Raw genomic sequence first — 21,988 nt, forward strand, 5'->3', positions numbered from 1 at the left:
TGTACCCTAAGATAAATGCTACACAGATTGTCTTAAAACACTGGCAAGATTCTTAAGGGAGATGATGCTCCATTCTGAAGTATCCTGCTTCATCCCTTGAGCTATGAAATACTCACTTTGTATCTCTGACATTCTGAGCAGGGAATCTTTCATCTATCTAAACGTGGATGTGCACGAATCTCCTGATCATCATCAGAGCTCTAGCTGCTCTAGAATGCTGTAGTATGACTCATGCTCTATGATTTGGAGCATGATTCCTCTCCTAAAACATGGGCCTATGCACATCTGATTAAATATACTAACTCACCAGACGTTTAAATTTCTGCTGACCTGCTACATCTTGAAAACTGAGTTATCTATAAATATTATAAACATATAATAAGATTGTATTGTACAGTGGCTTTTGTTTGCTTTCTGTTCATCCTACAAACATAGAACATTTAAATTTCCCTTGGCCAGCCTAATCAGAGTTCTTTGGTTACTCTGTTTAGTTATATCTCATATTCTCTAATTCAGGAATGGTGATAGAGTATGACTCGTTTTGCATATTTTTTGAACAAACACATTTTATGGCAAAGGAAAAAAAAAAAGCAACATTTGCAGACTTCAAGAAAAAAATTTCACCAGAACACACAAACCAGTATAACAATCCTAATTCTGAGATTTTATTGGAGAAACTAACAGGGAAATGAATATCATCAGGCAGGTGGATCATTTGACTGGAATTAAAAGAAAAGTAGCAAACTGACAACAAAGTAAATATACGACTGTTCTATCAGTAAAAGTCATCCCAGTAGCTGCCAAACATCCTGGCACAAGAGATAGGAATTTCTAAGTAAATCTAAAAAATCTCACTGCATAAAAAAAGAATAAGAAATCAGGAAAAGGATATCTTAACACAGCAAGCTTAGACTGTCTGGCACCACAGGTTCAATTTAAGAGTTGGACTCACTGAGTCTTGTGGGTCCCTTCCAACTCGGAATATTCTGTGATTCTGTGAAATGTTCTCACTCTCTCTCAGACACTCCAAATATTCATCAGTCAAAGGGAATAAATTCAATGTTGTGAATGCAATTGTGACTAAATTTTGCAGAATGGAAGCATCATTAAAAAATGGTAAAAAAATAGAAATTATCTTTTTTAAACATTTGCGTTAATATTAACAATCCAGTGACACCTTTTTAAATAATAATGGTTTGCTCTTTGTGTAGCATTCTTATCATTCTACTGCTTCCTGTCCTCATTCTCAGAAGTGTCTGCTTTTGAAAGGTGTCTTATTTCTACAAAGTGAAGTATTCTGGATGAAACTGCAACAAAAAGTAAAATATTGTAAGTGTTACAAAACCTACCAGTCTGAACAGGATATCTGTATGAAATTGTTTCAGGGAAGATTCCAGAAGTGAGAAAATAAGAAATAACTGAAAATTTAAAAAGCAAGAAAGAAATCCTTTGTATGCAGTGTAAAATGAGAAAATCATGAGTAAGATCAAGCATAGAAGTGAATAGATTAGATTTCTGTCACAGGATGTTCTCATTATCAAAGATCTGGTTAGAGTTACACTCATTCAATTTATTCCCTTTTATCATAGGATTAATTGCATGACCATGGTAAAATAATAAGCTAGTGCAATAAATTTAACTTTTATTTTCCTTTCAGTCACAAAAAAATTGCAGGTATAATCCTTTCAGTCTTCCTTTCACACATTAGCAGCTATACTGCTTGGGACAAAGCTGTGGAATACTCTAAACTCATAATTCAAAATAGGACATCAAAATGTACCAGGAAATGTAAGTAAGTAATAGAAGGAATCACCAAAGAAAGAAGACAAACATGCTGAAACTAGTGTTCTGATACCTGTTTTCAAAAGCAGCATCTCACACAGGTCACCATCACACCCAGGATGCCAGCAGAAGAGCTGTATATGGAATTTAGAAGGATTGCAGAAGGCAAAAGGTTTCTTAAAGCAGTCTTCCCCTCTATAACTGTATAGAGATATAAATTCAAAAATTTGTTATTTTGAATATAGAGCCAGCCATATTGCAAGCCATGTAACTTCACATATTAGATATGTCAACTATATCCAGGTAAATTCCATCATCTAGAATAAACTTTTATTAAAATTTTTGTTCTATGACTTGTGTCTTTATTGAGGCTTTTGGCTGATACACGAGTGCACCACTAGGGTACAGAAATGTGTATTCTGTTTCCATTTTTCCCATGCTCAAAAATTCATTAAGCCTGCCTGTCATATGTTTAGACCTAAATAGTCACAAATCAAATCATCTCCATTTCATAGAAACAAAAGCAAGTGTCATTATTCTTCTGTGGTATGCCAGTCTGCTTCAGAAACATGCCAGCCCTTGCAGAGCATGGAAATCAATAGGTATAATGAGCCAGAGCCACATTCCAGAGGCAAGTGATTCTTGTCAGCTACCTAATATGTGCCTCATGATGACTCTGTGGCCTTCCTGGTGCAGTGCAGCATGAAGACTTTCTCAGTGTGCATTTAGGATGGCCATGTATTGTGGTTTAACCCATCCGATTCACTTGTGGTTTTATTGCTTGTCAGTAACGTAAGGTCATCCTAAATGAGCCCTAATAAAACCTTACAACACCTCACACTCACGTGAATTCTCTATCCAAACCATAGTATATTGGAGAAGTAATTACTCAATGCTTAAGTGATTTTTGGAAGAAATTGTGCAGATTTTTATGGTCAGCTGAGATCTATGTTATAAAAGCCAGGACAAGGAGAGGTGATAAAATGGTGGTGTTGTACACGTTCGTGCCTCTCTAGCCTTGGGACTGGTAGATACAACTCTGACTTGTGCCAGCTTCTCATATTTGTGCCAAAACAAGACAGGATCTGCTTTTATGCCAGTGGATGGGAAATTGCTGTCAAAGGAACTTTTATAGTATTTCATTTGCATAATGGGGTCTCATAAACATCAAGGAATAGAGCCTGGATAAACATGGTGAAATCTTACCTCTAGTGGTGTTTTTTGCCACGGATATCAGAGGAGGCAGGATTTGAAACTGTTGTGTTTTAAAGTGCTTTGCTTCAGAGGCTGTAATGTCTGTCCAGAGATTGTGAAGGTTTAGCAGGAATGCCAGGTGGAAAAATCACACTCCTTTTAGTGTGATGAGGGATCTTTTTGATTCAAAGAGATGTGTCATTCTGGGAGCTTTTATTTACTGACAGCAGCTAACACTGCTTAGGTAAATGGAAGATACTGGCTGTGATTCTCTAGAGCACAATATTAATTGATTTTTAATGTCAGGCTGAAACTCAAGCTTCTGGCCTTAAGGAGGAGAGTGATAGTAATGCTTAGTGCCACTGGATTGTGGGAAATACTGATTTTTGTATATATTCTCTCGTATTTAGGACAGCAGTCTGAATGACAGTTTGCTAGGAAGTAAATCATAGAATCAGAGAATGTCTTGGGTTGGAAGGGACCTTAAAGATCATCTAGTTCCAACCCCACTGCCATGGGCAGGGAGATCTTCCACTAGACCAGGTTGCTCAGAGCCCTGTCCAACCTGGCCACAAGCACTTCCAAGGATGGGGCCTCCACAACTTCTCTGGGCCACCTGTTCCAGTGCCTCACCACCTTCACAGGAAAGAACTTCCTCCTCATATCTAATCTTAACCTGCCCTCTTTTAGTTTGAAATCTAATCATTCTTGGTGGCTCTCCTCTGGACTCACTCCAATAGGTCACTGAATCACAGAATAGGTCAGGATGGAAGGGACCACAGTGGGTCATACGGTCCAATCTCCCTGCTCAGGCAGGGTCATCCTTCCTGTGGTCAATGACCTTCCTGTGCTGCAGACCCCAGAGGTGGATGCAGTGCTTCAAGTGAGATCTCATTAGTACAGGGGCAGAATCACCTCTCTTGACCTGCTGGCCATGATTCTTTTGATGCAGCCCAGGACACATTTGGCTTTCAGGGTTGTGAGTGCACATTGCCGGATCATGTCCAGCCTCTCATCCACCAGCACCCCAAGTCCTTCTCAACAGGATTGCTCTTGATCTGTGCATCCCCAGCCTCTATTGATACCAGGCGTTGCCCCAACCCAGAAGCAGCACCTTGCACTTGGTCTTTTTAAACCCCATGAGGTTCCTGTGGGCCCTGTTCTTGAGCTTGTCCAGGTCCCTCTGGATGGCATCCCATCCTTCAGATATGTCATTTGCAAGTTTGCTGAGGGATTCCTTCATCTATGTAACTTATGAAGATATTAAATAGCACCGGTCCCAATACAAACCCTCGAGAGACAGCACTTATCATTGATGTCCATGAAGTCTTTGACCATTGACCACTACCCTCTGGATGCAACTGTCTAACCAATTCCTTATCCACCAAACAGTCCACCCATCTAATCCATTTTTCTCCAATTTAGAATGTTGTGAGGAACAGAGTCAAAGGCTTTACATCATCATCATCATGGCTAGGCTTCGCGAACGAAGATTTGAAAGGGCTCTACCCACGCTTGCTACAAGCGTGCTGATGGCTAAAAAGGCCAATGCGAGATAGACAAGTCCGGTTGCAGAAGGCACAGCAGAAAGACTCCCCAGGTGATACAGACAAGACGCGATTCTTTCTGCGTTGTCTTTTCTCCTCGAGAGTGATCCTGCGTGTGTTCTCAAAAGCAGCAGCAGCGTTATAGATGGTGTGTCTCCAGGCCTCCCGATTGGAGGCCAGGGTAGACCAATGGTGATGATCAATATGGCCAAGGATGAGGGATTGTTTCAGGGAGTCCTTGAACCTCCTCTTCGGGGCTCCTCTCTTGCGGCAGCCAGTGGCAAGTTCCCCATAGAGTACGATCTTAGGGAGGCGGTAGTCCTGCATCCTGGAGACGTGCCCTGCCCAGCGCAGCTGTGTTCTCAGCAGCATGGCCTCAATGCTCGTGACTGCTGCCTGTTCAAGGACAGACGTGTTGGTCACATAGTCAGTCCAGTGGATGTTTAGAATTGTGCGGAGGCAGCGCTGATGGAAGCGTTCTAAGAGACGCAAGTGGTGCCGGTAAATGACCCATGATTCGGACCCATACAAAAGAGTAGACAGTACAACAGCTCTGTAAACACTGATCTTGGTACTTTTCTTCAGGTGTTTGTTTTGCCACACTCTTTTATGGAGTTTACCGAAAGCTCTGTATGCCTTTGCTAACCTGTTGTCTATTTCTGCATCAATCTTACCGTCTGAGGAGATGATGCTACCCAGGTAGCTAAACTGCTGGACTGATTTGAGTTCTGTTTCACCAATGGTGATATGGGGATGATGGGAGACTTCCTGAGGTGCAGGCTGGTATAAAACTTCTGTCTTCTTCAAGCTGACTTCCAGTCCAAACAGCTCAGCAGCCTCTGCAAAGCAGGATGTTAGACGCTGCAGAGCTACTTCTGTGTGAGCAACAAGGGCGGCATCATCAGCGTAAAGCAGCTCACGGATAAGACAATTTAAGGTCTTAGTGTGGGCCTTCAGTCGCCTTAGGTTGAACAGGCTCCCGTCCGTACGATATCGAATGTAGACACCGTTTTCATCATCGAGGTCTGCCGTGGCCCTTTGGAGCATCATGCTGAAGAAGACTGTGAATAAAGTTGGTGCAAGGGCGCAGCCTTGCTTCACACCATTGGCTATTGGAAACGGCTCAGAAAGTGCGTCACCATGTCTCACTTGGCCGCTGGTCCTCATGAAGCAAGATGATCATTTTGAGGAACTTGGGAGGACATCCTAAACGTTCCAAAATCTGCCACAGACCTTTTCTGCTCACAATGTCGAAAGCCTTGGTGAGATCAACAAAGGTAACATAGAGTCCTTTGTTCTGTTCCCTGCACTTCTCTTGCAGTTGTCTGAGAACAAATACCATGTCTGTGGTACCTCTGTTGGCTCGGAAACCACACTGGCTTTCAGGTAGAAGATCTTCTGCTATGGTGGGTATTAATCTGTTCAACAGAATTCTTGCAAGGATTTTACCAGCAATGGAGAGCAGAGTAATACCTCGGTAATTTGAGCAGTCTGATTTATCTCCTTTCCTCTTGTACAAGGTGACGATGACAGCGTCACGAAGGTCTGAAGGTAGTTCACCTCGTTCCCAGCAGCGCACCACAAATTCATGAAACTTAGCACAGAGTGCTTGGCCACCGTACTTCCAGATTTCAGGTGGGATTCCGTCAACCCCAGCTGCCTTGCCAATTTTCACCTGCTGTATTGCTTTAAGAGTTTCTCCCATGGTGGGGGCGGTATCCAGTTCAGTTTTCACGGGTTGTTGTGAGATGAACTGCAATGCTGAGTCTTGAACTACACGGTTAGTACTGAAGAGGGTCTGAAAGTGTTCAGACCATCGATTCAAGATGGAAACTTTATCTGTGAGAAGCATTTGGCCATCTGCACTGAGTAATGGGCTTTGAACCTGGCGTGTAGGACCGTAGGCTGTTTTCAGAGCCTCATAGAATCCCCTGTAGTCACCTGTATCTGCGCATAATTGGATTTTTCCGCTAGATTGGTCCACCACTTGTTCTGGATGTCACGAAGTTTCTGTTGCAGCTTGCTGCATGCGAGTCGAAAGGCTGCTTTTCTTATATGACAAGATGGCTGAGCAAGGTGGGCTTGGTGAGCAGTTCTCTTCTTCCTCAACAATTCCTGGATCTCAAGATTGTTTTCATCAAACCAGTCCTTGTTTTCTTGAAGGAGAACCCTAAGGATTCTTCAGAGGACTGCAGAATGCTACTTTTAATAAGTTGCCAAAGTGCTTCGGGAGAGGAGTCTGTGGAATGAACTTTGAGCCTGGATTGAAGATTTGCCTGGAATCTGTCCCTCACTGTAGCTGATTGAAGACTGTTAACTTGAAGTCTCCTTCTAGGAATGCTGCCCTTTTAGGTTTGAATTTAAGGTGGAGGTTAAGTTTACAGCGCACGAGACGATGATCCGTTTGACATTCTGCACTAGGCATCACGCGGGTGTGACGAACATCGCGGATATCTCTCTGTCTGACCAGGATATAATCAATGAGGTGCCAGTGCTTGGACCTGGGATGCATCCAGGTTGTCTTCAGACTATCTTTCTGCTGAAAGATAGTGTTGGTGATAGTAAGCTGCTGCTCAGCACAAAACTCTAGCAGAAGGCGACCATTATCATTGCAGTTCCCAACACCATGCTTGCCTAGTACTCCTTTCCAGGCTTCAGAGTTCTTTCCTACTCTGGCGTTGAAATCACCAAGGATAATGATCTTATCATCTGCAGGAACCTTTTGGATAAGGTGGCGTGAGGTCGTTGTAGAATTTATCTTTTCAGCAGGGTCAGCTTGGAGGGTTGGGGCATATATACTAAAGAGAACAGCATGTTGCTTGTTGTGTAGTGGGAGCGTAGGGAGATGATACGATCAGAATGACCAGTTGGCAGATTTTCGAGTTTAGAGGCAATAGAGTTTTTAATCATGAAGCCAACTCCTGAGAGATGCCTTTCAGAACTGGGTTTACCTGACCAGTAGAGTGTATAACCGGCACCATGTTCTCTAAGGCTGCCTTCCTCATGAAGACGAACTTCACTGAGAGCAGCGATGTCGATGTTGAGTCGTGACAGTTCATGGGCAATTAGAGCGGAGGCGGCAGCTCAGAACTGACCACTGTTTGCAGTATCGAGCATGGTTCTGATGTTCCAGCATGCGAGTGATAATTTGAGTACACCTTTGGAGGCAGGTGTGTGCCTTTTGCTCTTAATCTTTATTTGACCGCATCAGAAGGTGCCTGTTGGCCGCGGCTAGCCAACCAGGTGAAGGATGGAGATGAGCTTTGGTTAGGCCACCTTTTCTAGGCCCCTCTCCGTGTGGAGCAAGCAGTGCTCTCCTTGGAAAAGGCTGCTTGGTCATTCAGGATGCTGCCGAGTGAGTCTGTCATCTCCAGGGTCAGACTCAGGCGACCAATGTCCTGAACCGCCTGCATGCAGGGTTAGGACTGCAGCTTCCAGTGCACCTTATCACCTGCCGTTTCGTCCCTCACCTGTCGCTGCAGGACTTTACAAGTGTGGGTATAACCCTAGAGCCTGCGCAGTGGATTTTTAGGTGAGGCTCAGCTTGCGCAGAACTGATCCCACCCTTTACTCCTGAGGTTCATCTGCCAGGGCCTAGCAAGCTTGGACGGTGACAGTGAGGTCCTCAGGGCGTAGGTTTGATTAGAGTATCCTTCTCTTGGATGGATGGCCTTACAGGGCTAAGCGAGCTCCATCTGCCCGGGTTTGAAATTAGAGTTGTCCTTCTCCTAGGATGACTGCCGGAAGGCTAGTGAGCTCATCCTGCCCATGGATACATTTGACCTTTCAGTTTTGACCTGTCTGGCATGGGAGACCCTACCGGAGGCATATGCCACCGCCAGCACAGCTCGCAACCTCATAAGGGCATACTGAAATAGTTTGGTCAAGCCCTGCTCTCCCAACTTTTCCTTCATAGCTTCCTACAGTTTAACCCAGGGACACTGCCTTGCCCTGAGCACCCCTCAAGACACTAGGAGAAGAAGAAGGGAAGAGGGGAGAAAAAAAAAAAAAAAAAAAAAAAAAAAAAAAAAAAAAACCAAAAAACACAAACAAACAAACAAACAAACAAAACCCAAAACAAACAAACAAAAACCCCACAACAAACCCAAAACAACCACACAAAAAAACCAAAACCAAACAAAGAACAAAAACAAAACCAACAACAAGCACCAGCACAAAAACCCACAGAACAACAACAACAATAATAAAAGCACACCACATTCCTGGGCAGAAGCCACTAGAAGCCGCTAGCAAGCCGAACCCATCATATCCCAACTCCCACTGCGACAACACCCGGCGATTCCGGCATACCCCCAGGCAATGGCAGGCACACGTGTAAGAAGTGCCCGCATACACCCTAGGTTAGGGCACCCACCACATCCCCTGCCCAGCCAAAACCCCCAGCCTCCAGAATAAACCCATTACCCACCCCAAACCTCAGCCCCCAGCGTGCCACTGCAAGCTCCCCTTTCCACTGCCCGTCCGCGGCCCCCAAATGAGGCCGCCCCGCCGGCCCCCACGTTGGCCAGGGAAGCTCAGGTCCGTCCACCCTCCCCCTGCTCCTGCCCAGCCTGACCCGGCACGGCTCGACCAGGGATTTCCCCCGCGCTGAACAGGACCATCTACCCGCACTCCCCCAACGGTCTAGGGAACCCCGGGACCGTCCAGCCCCTCCCTGCACCCGCCCGGTCCGACCCGGCGCGGCCCGGTCCCGCGGCCCGGCCCCGCATGGCCGCCGGCCATCTGCCAACCGCTCCGCCGTTCCGACGTCGAAGCACAGCTCCCGACGGCTTCACCAGGAGGTCGACTGCACAGATCGGTGCTGCAGCCTTTCCCACGCATGCAGGGCCATGACGAGCCGCGAGAGCAGGAGCGGGTCCCTCACCACCCACCACCCAGCTGCAGGAGCACGCCGAACGCGTGGCCGCCTGCCCGCCCGCCATCTTGGCCCCCAAGGCTTTACAGAAGACCAGATAAATGACATCCATAGACCTTCCCTTGTCCTCTGTATGTAATTATATACATAATATATAATATATACTCCTCCATTATATAAGGCCACAAGGTTATTTAGGTAGGACTTGGTGAAGCCATATCCCAAATTGTCTCTTTGTCTTCCATGCGCCTTAGCACAGCTTCTAAGAGGATCATTTCCATGATCTTCCCAGGCACAAAGGTGAGGTTGACAGGCCAGTAGTTCCCAGGGTCTTCTTTTCCACCCTTTTTAAAGATAGGTGCAATGTTTCTCCTTTTTTCCAGTCACTTTGGTCTTCCTCTGACTGCCATGACTTATTCAAATATCATGAAGAATTACTGGCAATTGTGGGAGACAACGTGGAATACATGCAATGGAAACATCAATCATAGAGAAGAAACACTTCAGCGTTTGTCAGGCAACTACATCAGGCCCTCAGGACTCTGAGATGCATCCAGTTGGGTCCCATAGACTTATGTACATTCAGATTTCTCAGGTGGTTATGAACCTGATCTTTACTTACAGTGGGAGGGACTTTGCTCATCCAGTCCCCATCCTTCTGTGTATCTACTCTAGAGGTGTGGTAAGAGAGGTTGCCATTGAAGACTCAGTTAAAAATGCTGAGTACCTCAGCCTTCTCCAGTTTGCCAATACCATTTACCAGAAGGGTACACCTTCTTAGAACTCTCTTCTGGTTTACATACCAGTAGAAGCCCTTCCTGCTACTTTTTGCATCCCTTGCCAGGTTCAATTCCAGCTTCAACTTGGTCTTCCTGACCCCATCCTTATACAACCGAATTTCATCTCTGTACTCTTCCCAGGTCACCTGTCCTTGTTTCCACTGCCTGTGCATTTGCTTATTTCCCTTTAATTTGACCAGTAGTTCCTGACTCAGCCATTCCAGTGTCTTTCTTTCCTATCCCAATTTCTTTCTCCTGGGGATTACACTCTATGGAGGACTTCCATAAAGATCTTCCAGATCTGTTCCACTCCCTTGTCCCTGAGGGCAGTCTCCCAGGGGATCCTACTGACTATCTCCTTGAAGAGCTGGTATAATTGACCATCAGATCCAGTATCTCTTCCCCTCTGTTAGGGCTGTTAGAGAATTTTAAAATATTAAGTAAATGTGAGAATTCAAGAAAGAATATTTAAAAGCTCAGATGCAAGGCCTGAAACTTTGGGAAATATATTTTGTTCTGCAGCACGAATATTAATGTAAGATAATATAAAAATATATGTGCCAAATTTTGCTTTAAGTCAACTCAGTATAAATCAGGAATATTTAACATTATCAGAAGACTTCTTAATTTATACCCCTACAGCCATAAAGAAAAAATAACTGATATATTTAACACATCTCTTCATATCCTTATGAAAGAAATATTCAAATTCCTCTTTGCCAGATAATCACTTTGACTTTAATAGGAATATGTTCTACAATTAGGCATAGGCAATGTATTTATAGAAAAAACTCATCAGTTATCATAGAAATATAGGACATTACTGGCAGTTGTGGCATGTTGTAAGGGCCCTTGCTAGAGAATGAAATTTACACATTTTGATGATTTACACACTTGATGACTTGCCACTTTTAAAAACAATCAGCAAAAAATAACAGAAATTAATTATTTCACCTAATTAGCCAGCCTGGTGAGAGAAACGTTACATCTATTTTCTTTAGCAAGATTGTTTTTTAAAAGTGAACATGGGTTGTCAAAGAATTATGGTAGTAAAACAATAGAGTATATTCTAGAAGAATAGTCAAAACGAACAAGTGAACTGGCAATTCATTTCTATTTTGATATGATAAACATTAAGGTCACAAATTCACACTTCTATTGATCCTTAAAACAACTCACGTCAAATATTAAATTATTCAAATAACATACTGAGGTATCAGAAGTTTTAAGGAGCCTTGTCATCTGAAGGCTTGATCTAGTTGATTAAACTACCGGGGAGGAAAGTGGAGATGCACATATCAGTGGCATGTAAAAGTCTAATAAAAAAAGAGCTTTTCTGAGTTACAGCAAATGTGCATCTAGTCCTGTATCTTCAACCATTAGCTAAGGGATAAGAGAGGTGCGAGTATGCAGAAACACTTCACTGGCACATCCTTCCAACTTCTAGGGAATTTCCCTAAGCCAGAAGACTACTCCATTACAGAATAAAGTTACAGAAATATTTTTAGACTTAAGTCTAAATTCTCAATCATATTGCTGACGCACATATGTTGATTATATTTCAGTTAACTTTGCAATATTTATTTTCACATTACACAGTTATAAAAACTACCATGTTAACTAAAGATCTGAGGACATTAGCACATCATGATCTGGTTGAAGGATCTGGGCTTACTAAAATAACAGCATTAAAAACATAAATACAGGTGTAGGTATTATGGGTGTATATACAGTGGAGCCCAAATATCCTTGCTTATTTTAGGTTCAGTAAACTTGCAAAAGATCACATATTTACCTGAACACTGATTTAGTGTTTGAGCTTTCTCTTTAATTTCACTCCCATCACTTTCATGGCATTTGATTTTTATTTCCTTGAACTGATCAATAAACCCTCTATGGTTTTGCTTCAGAAGTGGAAAATAATGTAGTATATGTTATTAATCATGTTATTGTTATTTTTACAGAGCAGCACCAAGAGTCAGCAAAGTCAATGCCCCATTATGCTAGGTATTGTCAAAAAACATGCACAGTCGCTGAGCTTAGAGGCCTCACTACTGAAATGGAATACAAATCAAGTGACAGAAAAAAGTCAGAAAATACTTATAAGAACAAGAGTCACACCAAAGTCTACCTAGTCCATATTTTGTGTCTTACAGTGATCACACTGGGGAAGAGCAGAAGAACAGAGCATGCACTGCATGACACTTCTCCTGAGCTTTCTTTCAATCCCAAATCAGGGATGTCACAGTTCCTATGCTTCCACAGGCTCTGACAAAGAGAAAAAAGAATAAATTCAAAGTCCCAATGTTAATCACCAAGCTAACAAACTTATCAAAGCCTTTGGAAAATATTGATTCAAAGTAAGAGCTCACTTTTTTCCAAACAGAAACACATTATAGTCATCGCTAATATTTGTGATGATATGGAACATCACACCACATGTTCTTATTCACACTAAATTTCAGGTCTTGATTAATGAAATTAGTCACAGAATCATAGAATGTTTTGGGTTTTCAGTGACCTTTTAAAAGTCATCTACTTCAAGCCCCCTAGAGTGAACAGGAATATCTCCAACTAGACAGAGCCCAGAGCCCCATTCAACTTCCCCCTGAATGTTTCCAGGGATGGGGACACATTTTAAAGCCATCCCTCCTTGTCCTATGATTACACAGCCTTGTAAGAGGTCCCTCTCCAGTTCTCTTGTAGGCCCCCTTTAGGTACTGGAAGGTGCTATAAGGTCACCCTGGAGCCCTCTCTTTTCCAGGCTGAACAACTCCAACTCTCTCAGCCTGTCTTGATAGGAGAGGTGCTCCAGCCACTTAATTATCTTTTTTTGTTTTGTTTATACAGGTCTTTCTCACATATACCTTTAGGAAATTGAATGTATTTAGGTAAATTTTTAAAAACTATTCAAAGGGCTTAACAATATAAGTAATCGAGGTGCTTTTGAAAATGTTACCATTTAGAAGAAACAATAACATGCAAGTTGAGATGGCATTTAGATAAAAGTAACAGGACCTTGATGCAGAACAGAAAATGTATTATATTTTTGACAAGTCTAAATGAAATCAGAAAAAGCCACCACTATATGGCTTCAGTGTTCAGATATATTTTTATAGGTTTTTTTAGTTTTTATCTGGACCTGCTTAAAAAACTTCAAAGGGTTCTTTTGTACCTTGATATAGACTAACAAAGCATGGTATCTGTGATTATCAAAGTCTAGCATCATTCATTTCAGATATTCCAGTAAGATCTGAAAATTGCAAGAGGGGAAAAAAGTACTGATAGAGTTTTTGGATGCATCAGAGACTGCACAGGTTTGTGCAGCTTTTTAGAACTACCCTATGGCATATCAAATCGATTCCCAAATGTTCCTCAGTATTCTCTACTCTTCATAAAGTTCACAAGATAATACTGATCATAACTAGAATTTAGAATAGATGTAGCATACCAATCTGGAAATGACTGGTTCCTGATTATGAGTTTTAACGTGTCTCTTTCACACCTGTATTTTAATAATTATTAGATTATAAGCCTTGGCAGCTGAACACTGAGATTAAATGCAAAGAGCAAGGATGTCAGAAAATAAAATGGATGCAATACATACTGCAAAAGAAAAAAAAAAACAAAAATCACACTTTTTTCTTCTCTTAAATACTCATTCTCTTCTATTGCTGCTGGAAACCACAGTACATATTCCATTTAATTCACAAATGCAGAGGCTACTCAGTTTAAAATAGGACTGTTTTGCTTCTCAGATGCAGTTTCAGAGGTACTGTTCCTCTGTGCATGTGCCTGTGTAAATAAGTATATGTGTGGAAACAGGCCTGTGTGCCTGTTTCCAGTTCAGTGAATGAACACACACTGAATTGGCAAACACAAAGTGGGATCCTAATGAGGTAACTCCCCTGAGAAATAAACATACTGCCACATAAATCAGCTCTGTCTCAGTAGATCTCTCCATAAATCTGCAGTAATCAGAGGAGCAACATCATGAGACAACATCAGCAAGGAATAAGGGCTGTTATGGTGTGGTCACATTCTAAAGCCAAGGACAAAGTAAGCTGTGTTAGATGTAAGCGTCTGTGAATGGACAGTAATCTGCAGGTAATCAGTGCCAGTTCTATGGGCTCATTCTCCAGACTTACCCATATTTTTGAACGGGTCATTGCTGGTCTGATTTTCAGCCTGCCATGGATGAATGCATGAATTTATTATGAGAATATTGTATAAACTGTGGTTCAAATTTCATCGAAACTAGTATCTGCCAAGAATAATATTTTACTGGTGCTAAAGCCTCTGATAAAGTATGTATTACAACCATGATTTATATGCATCACAGAAGTATATTATCTCAGAGAAAAACTAGGTTTTCTGCTTTAATCAGTACTAAATCAGTGTTATAAATACAATCAGAATTATTTATTACTTTTCAGTAAAAAGTTGCTTCTTTGATCTTTTAGAAGTTAGCCAAGCTATCTGGATTTTCACTGTAAGGTTTAAAGTCTCAAAAATTACAAAATATTAAGAACTGAATTTCAAATAACTTTTTGGAGGAAGAGGCAAAGTTCCTGCACAAGAAATGTAAAGCATTTGTATGAACCTCAGGCATCTGGGTTGTAGGTTAGTGCCAGAGTGCAGCTTCAAATGCAATATAAATTTCATAAATCTATAGTCTTGTAACCTCCTGCTTTATTGTTCATCATCCTGTTTCTGTGTCTTGAAAGTTCCAAGAGAGGTAGTTCATTTGGCATTCTTTTGTAAGGCACAAATCAAGATTTAGTCCAAACTTGTCAAAGCAGAAATTTTTAAGGCAACAATTTTCCCCTGCAGACATCCAGAATTATGAAAAATATACTCTAACCTTTCACTAATGACAGTTAAGAAAAATATGGTGTTGTTTCTATCATAGTTTTCTCTGCTGTCAAACGTTGTCCGATTACACTTCACATGTGTGCATGTATGCTTCCTAAATAGCTTTGGAACTCACAGTCTGATTTCAACGGAAATGAAACAAAAGGACACTGATCTCAAAGATTATTATGTTTCCATATGTTCTGCAGAAGTAGATGGTGAAACTGAGGATTAAGATCAGATCATATAAGTTTGTAGTTGAATGAAAGGCTGCAGAAGGAGTGCACATTTTTTTATGATACCTGAGAATCTGCATGGCAGCACTTGCAAATATTCAGCTGTAAGAAAAGCCACAGGATTTTTGTACCTTAACTATAAAGGCCAAGGACCAGCAAGGCATCAGTCCATAGGAAATGGGGCTTCATTCATGCTGCAGCTCTATATGCCATTTGTTAGTTATATTACTTTTTCATTATCCAGACATGGATTTATAGCCAGGTGGGGAATGGAGGCTGGTGTGTAAGAAAACCTAGCCTCCCTTATTAACACAACAAAGTGCTGTGCATTTGTCTGGGATTTCTGATATCTGAGTTCCAGGCAAAGTACCTGATGTCTGGACATTGCAGCTAGCATCTGCACAACTCAGTCTCAGAGTCCCTCTGTGTAAAGTCTCATGCTATAGATTTACTGTAGAAGTTTTGTGTAATTACTCTTAACAGGAGCATAGCTGTCCTTATCTACCAGCTAAGATCACTAGGGGTGGAATTAGTTTAAGTAAAATTCAAGTAATGAAAACAATCACTCTGTTCCAATGTTCCACGTACAGATTAAGCAGATAAGGGAGAATATAATTCTCTAGCGGTTTAGTGACTACCAGGAATGGATGGAAAAAAGGGCTGTTTTGAAGGTGTATTCATTGGAAAGAGATTACACAAACAGAGGAGGGTGGAGAACTCATGAAAAATTATTGTGTTCTACACAGTGGTGTGAACACAATGAGCTAAAAAATCAGCCGGTCATATTAGGTTGCTTGAAGGTGCTGCACTAGGTAGCTGGAATTTCATGGAACCTGCATAGGTGTCTCTGCCCAGTATTTCTCTGGCTTTCTCAGGCTAGCACAACCAAAGAGAGCTCAGACCTGCCTCCACGTGCCAGTGCAGGCATGCCCTCCTTCACATATTTGTAGTGTGATTTTAGGCAAGTTATAATCAGTAGAAAAGGGGTGGGGCTGGGAAAAGGTTAGAACTTGTCTGGAATTTTTGGTGAAACATCAAGAAATTCTGATTCTTCAAAACATAGCCTTTTCTGTGGAAGCATACTGATTTTGAAACAGAAATCTCAGAAGGAGAGCTCAGATTGAGAGCCAAGTGTATGGCCGAAGGCAAAGACCTAAAAACCTAGATAATCATGGAACCAATTAACAGCAGTTTTCATCTGCAATTTAGGCAGCCAGCATCAGAAATCTTTGATTTGTAGTCAGATATAGCAGAGATATAACATTCAAATGACAGTCTGATCTCCAGCTGAGATTAGGAAAACAGTAAATGTAATTATGGACTTTTGCAACACTTTAGTAGGATATCAAAATATTGTGTGTAAAAGCCCAATTTAGGTTGGGAAGAGTTTGGAAAGCCAATTCACCTCTATCTGAATTCACACATCAACTTCACTACATAATGATACATAAGGCTTTGGCAGATTTTAAAGCTACTGCAACTCTAACTTCTACTGCAAGAAGCTGTTCAAGAAAAGAGTCCTTCTCTCAGACATTAAATTCAAATCTCTTTGAGCTGACATGAGATGTTGGACAGTAAGAATTTTTTTCTACAGGCATGCCCACACAAAATATACATGTAGCATATTATCATCACAATTTTATTCTTCACAGCAATATTCTATAAAAATGATTAAAAGAAACAAACAAGCAAAAAATTATAGGAGTTACTTGTGAAGTGTAAGGAAAAAAAATTGTTCTAAATTTATTCATATTTTCCAATTCCCAACTACATTTTTAGCGGTAGCTTCCTTTTAGTTTGCAAAATTTCCCTGTTAATTATTCAACTGATATGTCAGTAAGGCTACCGATATTTAACTGGTATCAATGAACAGATCAATTGAAAACAGATGTCATAGCTATAGCCCTAAATAACTCATAAAATATTTTTCTGTAGACCACCTTTGTACAACTCTAGATAATGTCCAACATTTTAATGTGAGCTATTTAGTTCCTCTGTTGATAAAGCACTCTGGTATTCCTAGGAACCCATAATAGTTAGGAAAGATATATGACTGTGCAATATACAAAGAGACGAGAAGGATTTAAGTGGAACATTAACAAATGGGATTTTTAAACTTACTAAGTTAAATAAATAAGAAAGGCATACATTATATGCTTTTTTTTCTTATCAATCCCGATGTTTTTGTTAATGTGCCTTCTCATTTAATATTTTCATTCTGAGGTATTTTTACATTGTCTTTTGTCTAGCTCTTGATTTTGTTACTTCTTTAAACTAACCTACAATGGTTAATTTCATATTCACAAAATGAGTAGAGATAAAAGGTAATGTCCCAGCCAAAAATTCTTATAATAGCAGGTCATACAATGGCTAGTAAAAATCTTGTCCAAAACACAATCAGCAGTCATACATATCTATTAGCAAGCTTCCTGTTTCTGAGCCTTATTTGTTGTATAACATCATATAATTTTAAGAAAATTTAGGAAGGGAAATAATTTAGATTCAAATTCAGGATGCAAATATGAAGAACAAAATGTCTAGGGAGTGACTGAACAATATCAGTGAGAATTAGCATTTTATCATAAAAAGCCCCAAACATTTAATATAGAGTTAAGTGCATGCTTAAAGACTTTACTATAAAAGCATACAGGATAGAACCTTTTCAGTTATTTAGCGAAGAAAAAAAGCTATTACAGAAAGTTTCTGTCCAGAATCATACTGAAAGGCTACACAAGATTTACCACCCTAAATGCAAAGGTAGAAAATCAGTGTTTTACAGATCTAGCCTAGTCAAAATGCTTTTGCTGAATTTTGCTCTTAAGAGAAAGAAACAACCTTTGGGGTCTACTTTCAAATTTCTACCAGAATGACCTAGAACTATACACTAGATATGTTTTGAGGAAAAAAATACATCAAAACATATACACACCTCTGTGTGTGTACTGAAGTCTGGGTTCTTCATTTTAAAACTAATCTTACTTATGGAGAACATTTCAAAAGTTTCCTTGAATTTCTCAGAAAAATAATTTTCTTAAAATATAAGTCTATTGTCCAAAAATTCCTTGATTTGGAAACCAAAATACTAACAAGAATAAGCAATGTAAGAGTGTATAATCACAGTAACAGCATGAAAGCATAATAAATATGATGTTGCCATATTTTATATTCTTTTCATTGCTCCTGTAGTTTTCTGTTCCACTAAAACCCAGTGCAACTGCAGTTCATCCTTACAACTTTCTTTAAAATTACATGCTGACAATTTTGCAAATATCTAGTAAAACTGCATGCAATTTTAAAAATTCATTATACAAACTATTATTTTAACAGTACTTTTGCTATCAGAGCACACCGAAAATAGATTTTCATGGACAGATAAAGTAGTAGTAACTTATGGAGGTCAATTTGAAATTTTCTGATAAAATATGTCATTATATATTGGACTAATGTGCTGTTAATCATTTTCAGATCATTGAAAGTAAATTGGAAAAAATTAATAAGGCCTTTCTCTAAAGCTGAAGCCAAAAATGCTTTGGCCAATTTAATTAACTACTCAGTATATTGCTTCTACTGCTTCAACTTCAGCTGAACTCTTTGAAAGCCCTTTGCCAAGTGACTAATGGCAGGAGAAAGAGGCCAGATACAATATATCAAGGGCCCCTCACAATAAATAAATAAACGTACCTGAAGTCCATGCTAAAATGTGGGAAATCTAAATGCAACTTCTTCATGTAGCCTTCACACACAAAATTGTGAATATAGTTATGTTTAAGATTTTTTTTTTCAGAATATGAAAAAATACACATAGACACATATATAGGCAACTAAATAGTAAAAGATGCTTTAAATCCTTCTGAGAGCTCCAGCAGAGGAGCTCTCATCCAAGAAAGCAGTGAGATTATGCCACAGGTACATATTACATTATGACTGTAATTCACTTATCTACTGATGTCCACTTAAATATTGGACCAGCACACACAACAGGACTTGTAGTGACTCTTTTCAAATCTGCTTTTCTCCCCAAAGAGTTTCTTGCTAAATCCCAGCTAGAGGCATCCCTCTCTTACTACTGTATTAACCTTACTCCAGAGACAGGTAAGGAGGCAAGGCCCATGAAAGCACACACAGCACTTCCAGCTGTATATAGCTCCCAGTTTAATCTCATGTCATGTTTCTTCACTGTCTTCAAATGACTGCTCAGCTGGAGGGCACAAAGACACCTGGAAGACTGGAACAGATCTCCAGGTTGACATTCAGTAGCAGCATTCAATGCATCCTTTTCCTTTTCTCACTGGCAAAAGGAGACAACCTCCCACCACTCAAGTCAGGCTGAAGCTACTCTTGGAGCTCCTCTGTGTTCCTTGAGGAACTGTGAGGAGGCAAACAAAGCAAATTAAACCTATTACTATAATTTTACCTCTCCATTAACACAGGGAGTGATTTTCACAGAACAGCTTGCACGAATATGTGAAAATGGAACAACCAGTATTACACTAGGTTACTGCAGGTTGACCAGCAATTTCCACTTGTGAGCTTGACTTTAAAACATTTAAAATTAGCATCAGGCAATCACCATTACACTTAACAAATCATTATGTTAATTAAACATGTATGTATCAAAGCAGAACAGGACAGAGCTAAGTGCTAACAAGGTTAATTTGGCACCATGTATGTACCCCTCAGAGAAGAGGAATGAAACATGTACCTTTCATTACCTGTGACTATCAATAATACTAGAGAAATGCTGATGAGTAACATCTTCTTCCCAAATTTTTGGCTCTGAAAGTACTGTACTGATTTTTTCAAGAAAATGCATGCTTTCTGTCTTTTGTTTTGTTCTTTTTTCTCAGAAAAGAAACAGGAACAGTGTTACTTCTGTCTATCTCCTATGCAAGTATGATTACTCATAACAGTATTTTTGTCAGTTACTTCAGTGACAGGGCTCTTTCCAGCAGAAATCACTCCAGTGCTTAAATAAGCCTCTACTTCACAGTGCTTTTACACATTTCAGTTGAATCTTAATGTTCTTACTTATTTTATTCCTTTTTAGTATTACCATAAATACAGTGCTCATGCTCTGTTCCTTTTTCATGATTACATGTCTCATTTATGTGTTACCATATTATGTATAAATACTGCTCATGAAAGCTATGTTGGTTTATCATTTGGTTTCTTTCCTAGATCACCTTCTAAATTTCATATATGGATCTGCATATGTTTGCATGTAAATACATACTGCAGTATAAATATTATTGTGTGTGTGAAAGAGGGAAAATGTGCATGAGATCTGTTTTTCTAGTTCTATGCTGATGTTTTTTCTAGGCAGAAGTGACTGGAAATAACAACATTTGCATCACTGGAAATATCCTAAATTCATTTCAAGAAATGGAACATTATTAGAAGACCATTTTCCAAAATAGGTGGCAGAGAGTAAGCTTAATCAAAATTAATGATATTTTAATAGTACGTATACACAGATCATTAAGGTTCAGAATCAAAATTTCATGGCATTAAATTAATTCTTGGCCAGTTTTTTTTTTTTTGTGAATCCGGCCTGCTGCCTTCTCTTTTGCAGAAGTGGACTGCTGTCCAACACCCTGTTAACAAAGCTGTTAGCTGCTCATATGTCTTTACCTCACAGCCCTCTGTAATTCTTGATATTTCCAGTTTGATGCCTCCTTCCCATGTTCAATCTTTAACAGCTAAATAGATATGCCCAGCCACAAGGCACAGCTTGATTTATTAATGCTAAATATACATGCCTAGTGCATCTGCCATCTTTGGAGCAGTGGAAGAGCAGAGGTATATAGGAAAGGGAAGTAACTACTTCAGGGTAGTGTAAGGCACCTGCACATGCACAACAGCAGTCAAAAACCAGGCTTCAGCTTCTGCAGCAACTAGTACTGCAGCATATTTCACTCCCTGCCCTGCTGTTCCCCCAGGTATCCAGTCCATTTTCAAAATGTCTTAGATGGGAATGTAATCCAATGGCTAGTCACTGCTTTGAATGTATATCTTATTTCATGTTTGGTTTGTGGCAGTTTCTCATCACCACTTTTCCCTTATGCATTTCTAAATTAGCATCCTTTTTTACCCTTTTTTCCCTCTTTAAAGATAAATAATAAACCATACAGCCTTAATTTTAGTTTTTACTAAAGATCAACAGGCAAAAATAAAGAGGGGGAAGAAAGTCAGTGGAAGTTCACATCATGTTGAAACAGTTCAGAAGCAACACAAGGTGGTCACAGCCCACCAACTGAACAGTGCATCATGCACCCTTTGTGCTTTCTGTCTTTAGAGGGCCTGTAGCAGCATACAGCATATTGGAGCACCTCAAAAAGAAAAAGATCACTTTCACATAAAGAGCTGAAAAGGGCTTTGTTCTCTCAGTGTGTACTGCTCAGAGTTTTATCTGGTCATTTGTGTAATTAAGTGATGGCTCTTGGGATCACAGCATTACTGAATAGGAGCTTTAGCACATTGAATTGGGATGTATATTTTGTTGAACTGTGACAGCTGATTGTGTTGCTGCTTCTGACAAGCACTGAGACTCCTGGGTTGACACTCAGAGCATCGGGATGGAAGTAAGACAGTTAAGACTTTCACAACCAATACTCTGGTTAGAGTTCCTTGCCCATACTCTCAGGAGGAATCCTATGCACACAATGCTCTGCTTCTATTTTGAAACGCAAAGTAAAATTAGAAATAACATGGTGTGCTCAC

At 40.3% G+C, this 21,988-nt stretch overlaps 2 long non-coding RNA genes across 4 annotated transcripts in view; both read right to left on the reverse strand.

Annotated features, from left to right (window-relative positions):
- Positions 1 to 4,319, reverse strand: part of LOC126651999 (uncharacterized) — a 109,263-nt gene extending 104,944 nt beyond the window's left edge. The window contains exons 1-2 of one of the 2 annotated variants that reach the window (XR_007631847.1): positions 4,091 to 4,319; positions 1,856 to 1,983 (exon numbers count right to left, since the gene is read on the reverse strand). This is a non-coding gene — a long non-coding RNA (uncharacterized LOC126651999). Of the gene's footprint in view, positions 1 to 1,855 lie in introns of both variants that reach the window. The other variant, XR_007631846.1, reaches the window with a different exon arrangement.
- Positions 4,320 to 9,500: 5,181 nt separating this feature from the next.
- The window catches only part of LOC126651998 (uncharacterized), a 180,130-nt gene continuing 167,642 nt past the window's right edge, over positions 9,501 to 21,988 (reverse strand). The window contains exons 6-7 of one of the 2 annotated variants that reach the window (XR_007631845.1): positions 12,333 to 12,446; positions 9,501 to 10,593 (exon numbers count right to left, since the gene is read on the reverse strand). This is a non-coding gene — a long non-coding RNA (uncharacterized LOC126651998). Of the gene's footprint in view, positions 10,594 to 10,910; positions 12,447 to 21,988 lie in introns of those variants that run through there. The other variant, XR_007631844.1, reaches the window with a different exon arrangement.

Source organism: Myiozetetes cayanensis, unplaced genomic scaffold (assembly GCF_022539395.1).
Source record: "Myiozetetes cayanensis isolate MyiCay16 unplaced genomic scaffold, myiCay2020 scf7, whole genome shotgun sequence".
NCBI classification, from domain to species: domain Eukaryota; kingdom Metazoa; phylum Chordata; class Aves; order Passeriformes; family Tyrannidae; genus Myiozetetes; species Myiozetetes cayanensis.